We start from the raw sequence: 8,677 nt of genomic DNA, 5'->3' as shown, positions 1-8,677 counted from the left end.
GATTGTTGCAGCTTACAAAGTCCTAAGTGACAGAATATTTTTTTATTGTCTCTGTTCGTGTCTAAACATCTCACAGACCCGACAGACAGTTCTTCATTTCAATTAGGGGAATGCTGATCGTTAGCTAACTAATAAGGACCAATTTTCTGTCACAACTATTTCCTAATTAAATTCAAAACAGAGATTTCTAACCCAGATGGTCAGCGATGCTACAGATTTGTTTAAATTTGGTATCACAGTAACAAACTACTAATTAGGGTTTGTAAATACACCAATTCCCTCATGACTTAGTTGTTAGTAATGCATACAACTGGTTTATTAAAGCACTAATTGTGTCTGGCTTTACTTGGGCCTAGCACATAATCCACTTATCACATACTGGTACCAACTCATTTTGAAGGGATTACAAATGAAATCATAAATGAGGTCTCGCGTCCCATTCCCCAGCATCGTTAACAGAGTTTCGGCGCCATGTTTCAGTGGCTTCCTGCCTCTGGTGCCGGCCCTGTTCTCCCAAGATTTAATGCAGGAAAGCTGCTGATGCCGCTCCATGCCAGAGGGGCTGGGAGTGGCAGCTTGGGTTCCAGCTTTGCCACTTACCACTTCCATGACTTGCAAGTCACCTCAGCCAAGCCCCTCAAGAAGAGTCTCAACATTTCTTAGAGACAGCGTTAAATTGGCCTTTAATTTGTCTTTATTCACCATTAAATCCCATCTTCACACACCCGTAGGTCTTCCGCAGAGGGCTGGCAAGGCCATGGGCTACCCAGAGCAGGCCTTGATCCCCTTGCGCCATGTGAGATCTGCCATTGCCACCGAACCCACGTGCTTCATCCCACGTTTGTGAAGGGGCAGCCCCCTCCAAAGGCGCACCAACGGGATTTTGTGGAAACATTTGTTATAAAGAATGTTAATCCCCCACGCACCCCATCCAGACCGCGCAGGCTGAGCGCCCCTCGAGTGCACCTAAAGTAGGAAATAAATGATAGATAACTGTGAATTGCAAGGTTATGTAAACATCGAGGGGGGTTTAGAAGAATCCTATTAAGCCATAAAAGAAAAGCATGGATGGTTTATCACATCACTAAGACCCAAGAATGCATTAATAAATAGAATAATAGATAATGAACCATGGAGTACAAGGCTAAACTATCATCTATTGTGAGGATCCTGTGACAGTATAAACAATGATGGGGGAAAAAAGCTTTGTTGGTCTGTCACCAGAACCGTGTAGTGTATCTTTTATAACCTCTTTTAATGAGAATTCACAGCACCTATCTGTTATTTTCTACCCAAATCCCTCATTTTCCTCCCTCTTGAATGCAAATTCCCATGCTCCACTCTTCCTTCACCATGACTTCCCACGTTAAACTTTGGGTTTCTGTAGGCTTCAATAGCCTTTCATCCATTGCAAAAACAGATTTCAGCTTCTGCTTTCATATTTCCAAAGGGTTACTAGGATGTTAACAAAAGCATTTTTTTAATGCTAAGTAGGAGTACCTCTCAGCCCTGTTACATCCTCTGCTTTTATCTGTAACAGGAATGTGAATAGTCAGACAGGTCTAATTCAGTCCTCAGTGAGGATACACACAGGCAAACCTGCAAGAAAAAACCTTAATCAGAGCTGTGGGTGCTCTTACTGTTTTCCAGCATCCTGCACGTTACATTGAGGACTGTTGGAGGGGACTGGAAATTAATGCAAGTGGCAGTACCCTCTTTGGGGACACTACTGAGACTCACTAACACTTTATTTTCATTGCACTGAGGTATTTGTCATGAAATAGGTACCCACTATACATTTACTGTAGAATACTTTTATTTTTACTGCAGTGTCATTAGATACAAAGGACTAAGGATACAAGGATGACCACAAGCTCTGCTGCTGTAAAAACCCTCTGTCTTGCCTCCACTGGAGTCTGAAATATTGATAAAGATTTCCATGCAAGAAATGCAAACACTTTCTGGTTTTGCAGCTGTGTTGCTGAGAGCTTTCAGATGCTCGGTGCAGCACAGACACATTGTGTGACTGTACAAATGGTCTGAATGGGCCAGGATGCCAGAATAGCCCTGTCACATCCACATTACAGCTGGAGAACTGGGCACAGACAGACAACAGCCCCAGACTCCACAGTTACTGAGGTGGCAAACCTCAAATGAAATCAAGGTGGTTCAGGAAGCTTGCATTGGACCCAGGGTTTGAGACTCAGAGTGGAAGCTATTTCTGACTCACTACTCTTATTCAAAAGTAGGTGTGTTGTAAGTAGCTGGGAAAAGCCAGGTGGCTGCTGATTTGGTCCTTACACGACAGTAGTGAATTAGGGACCCGAACAAAAAAAAAAAAAAAGGAAGCAGTAATTTGGATTTGCTTTTGACTAACTTCACCTGAATGCCCAGCAATATTTGATACCTGCCCCAGGTGTGTCCCTGCATGCTCACAGGGCTTCCCACAGCATGTTCATGCCAGAGTCAGTTGCCTCCAAGGGAGCTTCATGACCTTGCTCTCTCATTCACTATGTGAAATCCACTAAGAAGTTAACCTAAAAACATCTCCTCCAAGCTGCACCATCCTGCTCCTCCCCAGAGCCCTCCCAGAGATGGCTCAGGAGCAGAGCAGCACATTCAGGGAACAACCCAGTTCCTTCCAGCTCTCAAACACAATGGCACACCATGCTTCAAGGCAGCAGCTGACTGCAGTGTTTGGGCAGAGAGGATACATGGGCTGAAACCAGGGCTGTAGGTTTCTGGCAGCGTTTATGGAGTTTAAGCCCCATCCATGCGGTGGTGAGCGTGACCACACACTAGTACTATATTGTACAAGGCTGCAGTGCAGTTCTGACTGCAGTGCTTTGCACAATGCACAAAGCTGCCTTTTTAGTGCATACCTACAAGCATTTATTGGCATTAAGGACAGACCCCGTGGCTTTGTCCCCTGCAGGTCACAGTGGACACATGCCCTGGGGTGGGGAGGAGAGCACAGACACTTTGCATGTCTCATCAGAGAAAATCCACATCAAGGTTTCTAGATTTAGAATTCTGAAATTCACACTCATCTTTTCCTCCCATATACACGTGGAAAGAGGAAGCAGAAAGGCACAGGTGAGGTTTCTCCAGGGAGGCCTTCAGAGACCTGCTTTATCAAAAGGAAAAACTATTACAGCACTTCAGGAGTCTTGTGACTTGCAGCACAGAGCAGGACCAATGCTTCAATGGCAGCTCATCTTCCATGTGAGACCCCTTTTCTGCCTTAACACACCAAGCCAGCTTATTACTTCTATGCCAATGGTGGGAAACTGAAGAAAGATTATTCTGGAAAAGACTGGCATCAGGGGCATTTACAAGGGGAGCCAGGACCACTGCGAAGGGACATGCTTGCTCAGGGAGGTGACCTGTGGAGTGGCTCTGTGCCCCACAACATCTACTTGCCTTTGCTCTCATCCCCTGCCATGCAGCCAGCCCTAAGTGCTGCAGAACTCCACCTGGGGTCTGGGTTCTGATTCATGTGGGTTCTGATTCATGTGGGGCTGCAGCAGTGACAGCCCGCATCGGCAGGCTGGGACACAGCAGGGGGCCAGCTCTGAGCTGGGGTTTCCAACTGCCTCCAGCAGTAGCTGCTGCAGAGAAGGTGCCATGGACACTTGCTCCCTCCCCATCTCAGCCTCTTCCTCCAGGCCACCCATGAAGGGGTCGGCTCCAACCCCAGGAGATGGGCAGGTTTCCAATTGGTTACTTCTCAGTCCTGAAAGTGGTACAACAAGGTGGGAGGGAGGGAAGAGCCTGGGAGCCTTGATGAAAATATCAAGCCTCCAAAAAAGTAAAAATTCTGAAACTGACAAGGAAAAGCTCAGCCAATTACAGTTTTAATTCTACTTGTTATGCACAATCAGTCAATAAATTCTGCACCAAGCAGCTGCTCTAATTCTTAAGCCCATTAAGCCCTACATCTGATAGGCGGGAGGGAGGGGCTGCCAGGGTGCACATACGGCACTCCTTGAGATATGAAACATTTCCTCTTGTGCATCTGGGTCACCCACACCCAGCCCTACTCCTCGAGGGTATTTTATGAATCTGAAGAATAAGAATTATATACATATACATGCCAGAGACACACACAACACATACGGAGAGGATAAATAGGTAACCAAATTAGATGTGCTGAAGGGCTTTGTTAACATTATGATGAAGCAGGAGAGCAGAACCAGAGGGCTTAGGGCATACGTTGAGTCCCAGGGGAGTTTGTCCAAAGGAGACATCAGCTCCCACACCATCAGATACCTTTGGCACTGACTCCACCATGGTGCAGGTGCAGAGATCAATACCCACACCAGCCTCCTGCAGTCAGCACCGAGCAAAAGATGGTTTCAGCACACAGCTGATCAGCTTAGGTCCCCTGTTTTTTTGGCTGAGATGCCTGTGCCCTGGGAGAACCTCCTTCCATCCTTCCCCAGGAAAGAGCAGCAGAGGTAGCGCATTACCTGAACCACCTATCTGGCAAAGTGAGTCTCATGCCATGCATTCGTGCAGCCCCCAGCTCTGTTCATTGCAGCTATCCATGGTCAGGGGCCATTTCATAACAGCAGCTCTGCTTGGCAAGGCAGGCGTCTCTCCTCATCCGTCTGAGGACCCTCCTCATCCTTACTGGTGTCTGTGACCCACAGCTCCTGCTCTGCTAGCTGCCAGAGAACAGAAGGACATGGCCACATCTATCTTCACTTCTTTCCCACTGCCCCAGTCCAAGCTTCAATAAAACCATTATTCAGTTTGAGCTGCAGATTAGGTTTCTGCATCTCCACATCCACGTGCAGCCTTTTGGAGACAGGAAAGCTAACCTGTCCTACCTCCATCCTGGTGAAGCCAGCATCCATTCTCAGCAACACAGAAAAGAGGAGATGGAGGAAACTCCTAACAAGACTGCACATGAGTCTACCACCATCTGGAACACTGGAGAAATCATATCCAAAGATCCAGCTATGTTTTTGGAGCAGTAGAAAAAACAGGAGACCAATATCAACCACTGAAGCATGGGAGAGTGCATGGAAAGCCTGTAACAGGGGGGGAGTATGGAGTATGGGAAGGGGGAACAGGGTATTGATGACTGATCCCAAAGGGCTGTGCAGCATTGGAATAGGCTGCCCAGGGAAGTAGCTGAGTCACCATCCCTGGAGGTCTTCAAGAAATGTGTCGGTTTGGAACATGGTTCAAAGGTGGACTTTGGTACTAGGTTAAAGGGTAGACTAGATGATCTTGGAGGTCTTTTCCAACCTGAGTGATTTTGTGATTCTATGAATGAAGAAAAACATGATCGAATGAAGCAAGGAAGAAAGCCATAAAGCAATGTGCACGGCAAGCCCAAGGGGGGCTAGATTGGAGGCAGCAGGGGACCAGGAGCTACAACAGCAGCTCCCAGAACAGAGGGGCAGATGGCTTCAGCAGTGGTACCCGACCGACTGCAGAGATGAAAAGCAGAAGAGAAAAAGCAAATAGATTGGGAGTGAAAAAGCATTCGTCAGCTGAAACAATTTTGCTTGTTAATTGGCAGCCAGCTAACACATTAATTACAAAGTTACTGTATGGTCAAGAAAAAAAATTGGCAGCAGAACAATTTGTATTTCTTCCGAAATCCATTCCTTGCTGAACAGGCCTTGCTTTTGGAGCTGCTGCTTTTTCTGCTGTTAACATTCAGCACTTGAAGCACCCGAAGTCTTGGGAATCATCACAAAACACAAATGAACATGACAGTGGCTGCATCCAAGCAAATGAAACGAGCAGCTTCAGCCACAGACTTCCCTCCTCTATATCCTGGATTAAGCCACAGCCATCAAATCCTTACAAAAACGCATCTTTCATAAACAAGGGGCTGCTGTGCCAGCTGCATCATTTCTTGCGCACCCCTGGCTGTAGAAACCAGATGAGAGCCCCTGGACTTGGATCCTGGCAGGGCTCCAACAGCAATGGGTTTGTTGTACAGCCAGAAGCAGACCTGCTAAATCATCTGCTGGCCACTGCAGACCCCAACCCTTGGAAACATTTCCACCTAGCACCCCGTGATAGGAATTGGGACCTTACTGCTTCCAGAGTTCACACCTTGCTTCTGGGATCCAGACAAGGGGTCTCATTTTTAGCTCTGTTGAGCCCTTACTAATCTCTCAGTAGCTGGAAGGATTAGGTACTGGACACATGCATTGAGCCACAATTTATTCCTTACTCATATCTTAGATAAAAATATGGAAACAACCAATTCTCCTAAAGCAGCCCTGCTCTGTCAGAGTTGTCATTGTGTGGGAGTGGAAGCAGCGCCCAGCTCTGGGGACTCTGATGGGCTGCTCTGTCAGCAGCTCCCTCCCTTTGTCACTAATTAAAGAATATTTTGCTGCTCTCTTAAACCTCTTTCCAGCTTTTAGAGTCTGGTTTATATGCTATTTTTAGTTAAAATTCCAGTTCTTGCACCTGCTTTCCTACTCCCCCCTCAAACTTAGGGAAGATGTGATATTTTTGAATGCTCAGGAGGAACAAGACTCCAAATGACCACAACTCCTCTGCTCCCCATGCCGTTCCCACCCCCAGGAAGGCCATTTGCAGCACCAGCACTGAAGAAAGCTGCCAGGCAGGGCAGGAGCAGTGATGGACCACAGTGATGGGGAGCACAGCAGCAGCACGGATCAGGCTGCAGCCTGTCAGCAGCTGTCTTTGCACCCCACACACATCCCAAGTGCCCTGCCAAAGCACAGCCTTGTTCCTGGCCATAACATGGATGAACAAACCAAGAATATCTTCATTTTATAAATACAAGTTATGTGAAAAGATAATTGAAAATACATGTACTTCATTGGGCCAAAAGGTAGCTAGGGTTAGGTAGCAAAAATGTAAAATAATCTAAATTAACTTGATTCATGAGTTAAAATACAAAAACATGTGGGGTACTGTGCACTGATCTGTAACTGTAAGACACCACAACACTCTGCCACCTCTTTAAACATTTGTATGTTATGGAACATCTCTGGCATTTAAGTCTAGATCAGAGTTTCTAAACTTTTCAAGTACAACTCTAAGTCTTCACCACTAGACACCAGCATGTGATAAAAAAGACTGTCTAAATTAGCACCAAGCCTATTGCCCTGGGAAATCAGGATTTCTTGATGATTGGTGCCAGTGCAGGCACTAAGTCTACATCAGCCACTGGCCTCAGGAAAGCTGCTCTTCAGCCCACTCCATGCAGTTAATGAGATTCACTGTAATTAGCTCTGTAAGAGATGTGAAACTAATAAATGAAACTAGCCACTCAGTCAGTAAATAATTATTTTTATGCTTTCTTCCTTTTCACTTTCAGACTGCCAGGGTAAACATCAATTTTATGCTTGAAGTGAAATGGCGCACGCCTGCCCCACTGCAGCGTGAGGCCGTGCTGCACGGCCAGGCTCACACCCCGTCAACAGAGAAAGTCCCAGAGAAATGTACATGTTCCAAGCTCCTCGTGGTGTTTTGGACTCTGCTGAATTTCCTGCCAAACTTCACTGGGCACCTGGGGCTTTAACTGCTCTGGGCCCACACTCTAACCAGGTATACCATGCCCACGCCACACACACCCACCTTTTTGCATGTTGTCACAGCTCTTGCAAGGTGCATCAGCTCACAAGTAATAGTGCAGATCAGCAGGTGCTGTGCCAAGGAAATCAGAAGAGCTCTTGCTAGTCAGATTAGCTGCCACCCCTCCACCTCACAGATGGATACAGATTTTGTTGCTCACCTTGCCAGGTTTGCCAACTCATTTTTCAGGCAGATGGACACATACTGTAGCTAACAGGGGAATACCAGCCACAACAGAGCAGCAGCTCCTTCTGGGTGCCCACTGGTCCCCATGGCACATGGCAGCTCCCTGCTTTGTCAGGCAGAGCCCTTTATGACCAGGGCTGTCGTAAATTCTTGTTAAAGTTGCACTTCAGAGTTAACTGCCAAAAAATGGCAGTACAGAATTAACAAGTCTCCTGCTGACCAAGGACAGTTTTACCATAGAAATATTTATATCAGCTCAGGTTACTTGGTTTCCTCAGAAAATCCAGTTCCTGGTGGTCATTAGCATTACTCTGAAGGCGCCACCCCCAAGAAGTGAGTAGGTACCATCACGCACCCAGCAACCCACTGACAGTATCTGCCTGCCAATGAACTGTCTGCAGCAGAGAGCATTTTAATTAAATGGAACCGAGAAACTCTTTTGAAGTTCTGAAGAAAACAGTCAGCAAACAATTGTCGAGGACAGTTCAAATGCATCTGTGCACTCGCTGTATAATATTCACGCAGTATTACATTGCTGTTGATTACAACAAATGAAGCTAGAGATCAAAAGGAACAATACTCTGTAATCAAGGATATCTGCATAATAGTTTTCCTGAAGGATGTTTGTGCAGGTGACGTCGGAGTAAAGCATTGTTTCATCTAATGGTAATTTCCCTGTATCTCAAAGAACAAATCCCATTTGCTAGTCAGGGGCATAATTCAATTAAGGGGGAGAATCTTGTGAGTGGGAACGAAATCTGTTTGACTGGGATGCTGCAAATCACACTGAGACGGAAAATGGCATTTAGTCCTAACATTATGAATTATTTCCTACTCAGTATCTTGTAATTCCTACAAGATAAACCAAGACTAGAAATTATCATATGTACATGGGGGTTGCGTGTCTGAT

This window comes from Anas acuta, chromosome 3 (assembly GCF_963932015.1).
Source record: "Anas acuta chromosome 3, bAnaAcu1.1, whole genome shotgun sequence".
NCBI classification, from domain to species: domain Eukaryota; kingdom Metazoa; phylum Chordata; class Aves; order Anseriformes; family Anatidae; genus Anas; species Anas acuta.
The sequence above is the reverse complement of the archived record's forward strand: the minus strand, read 5'-3'. Positions refer to the sequence as shown.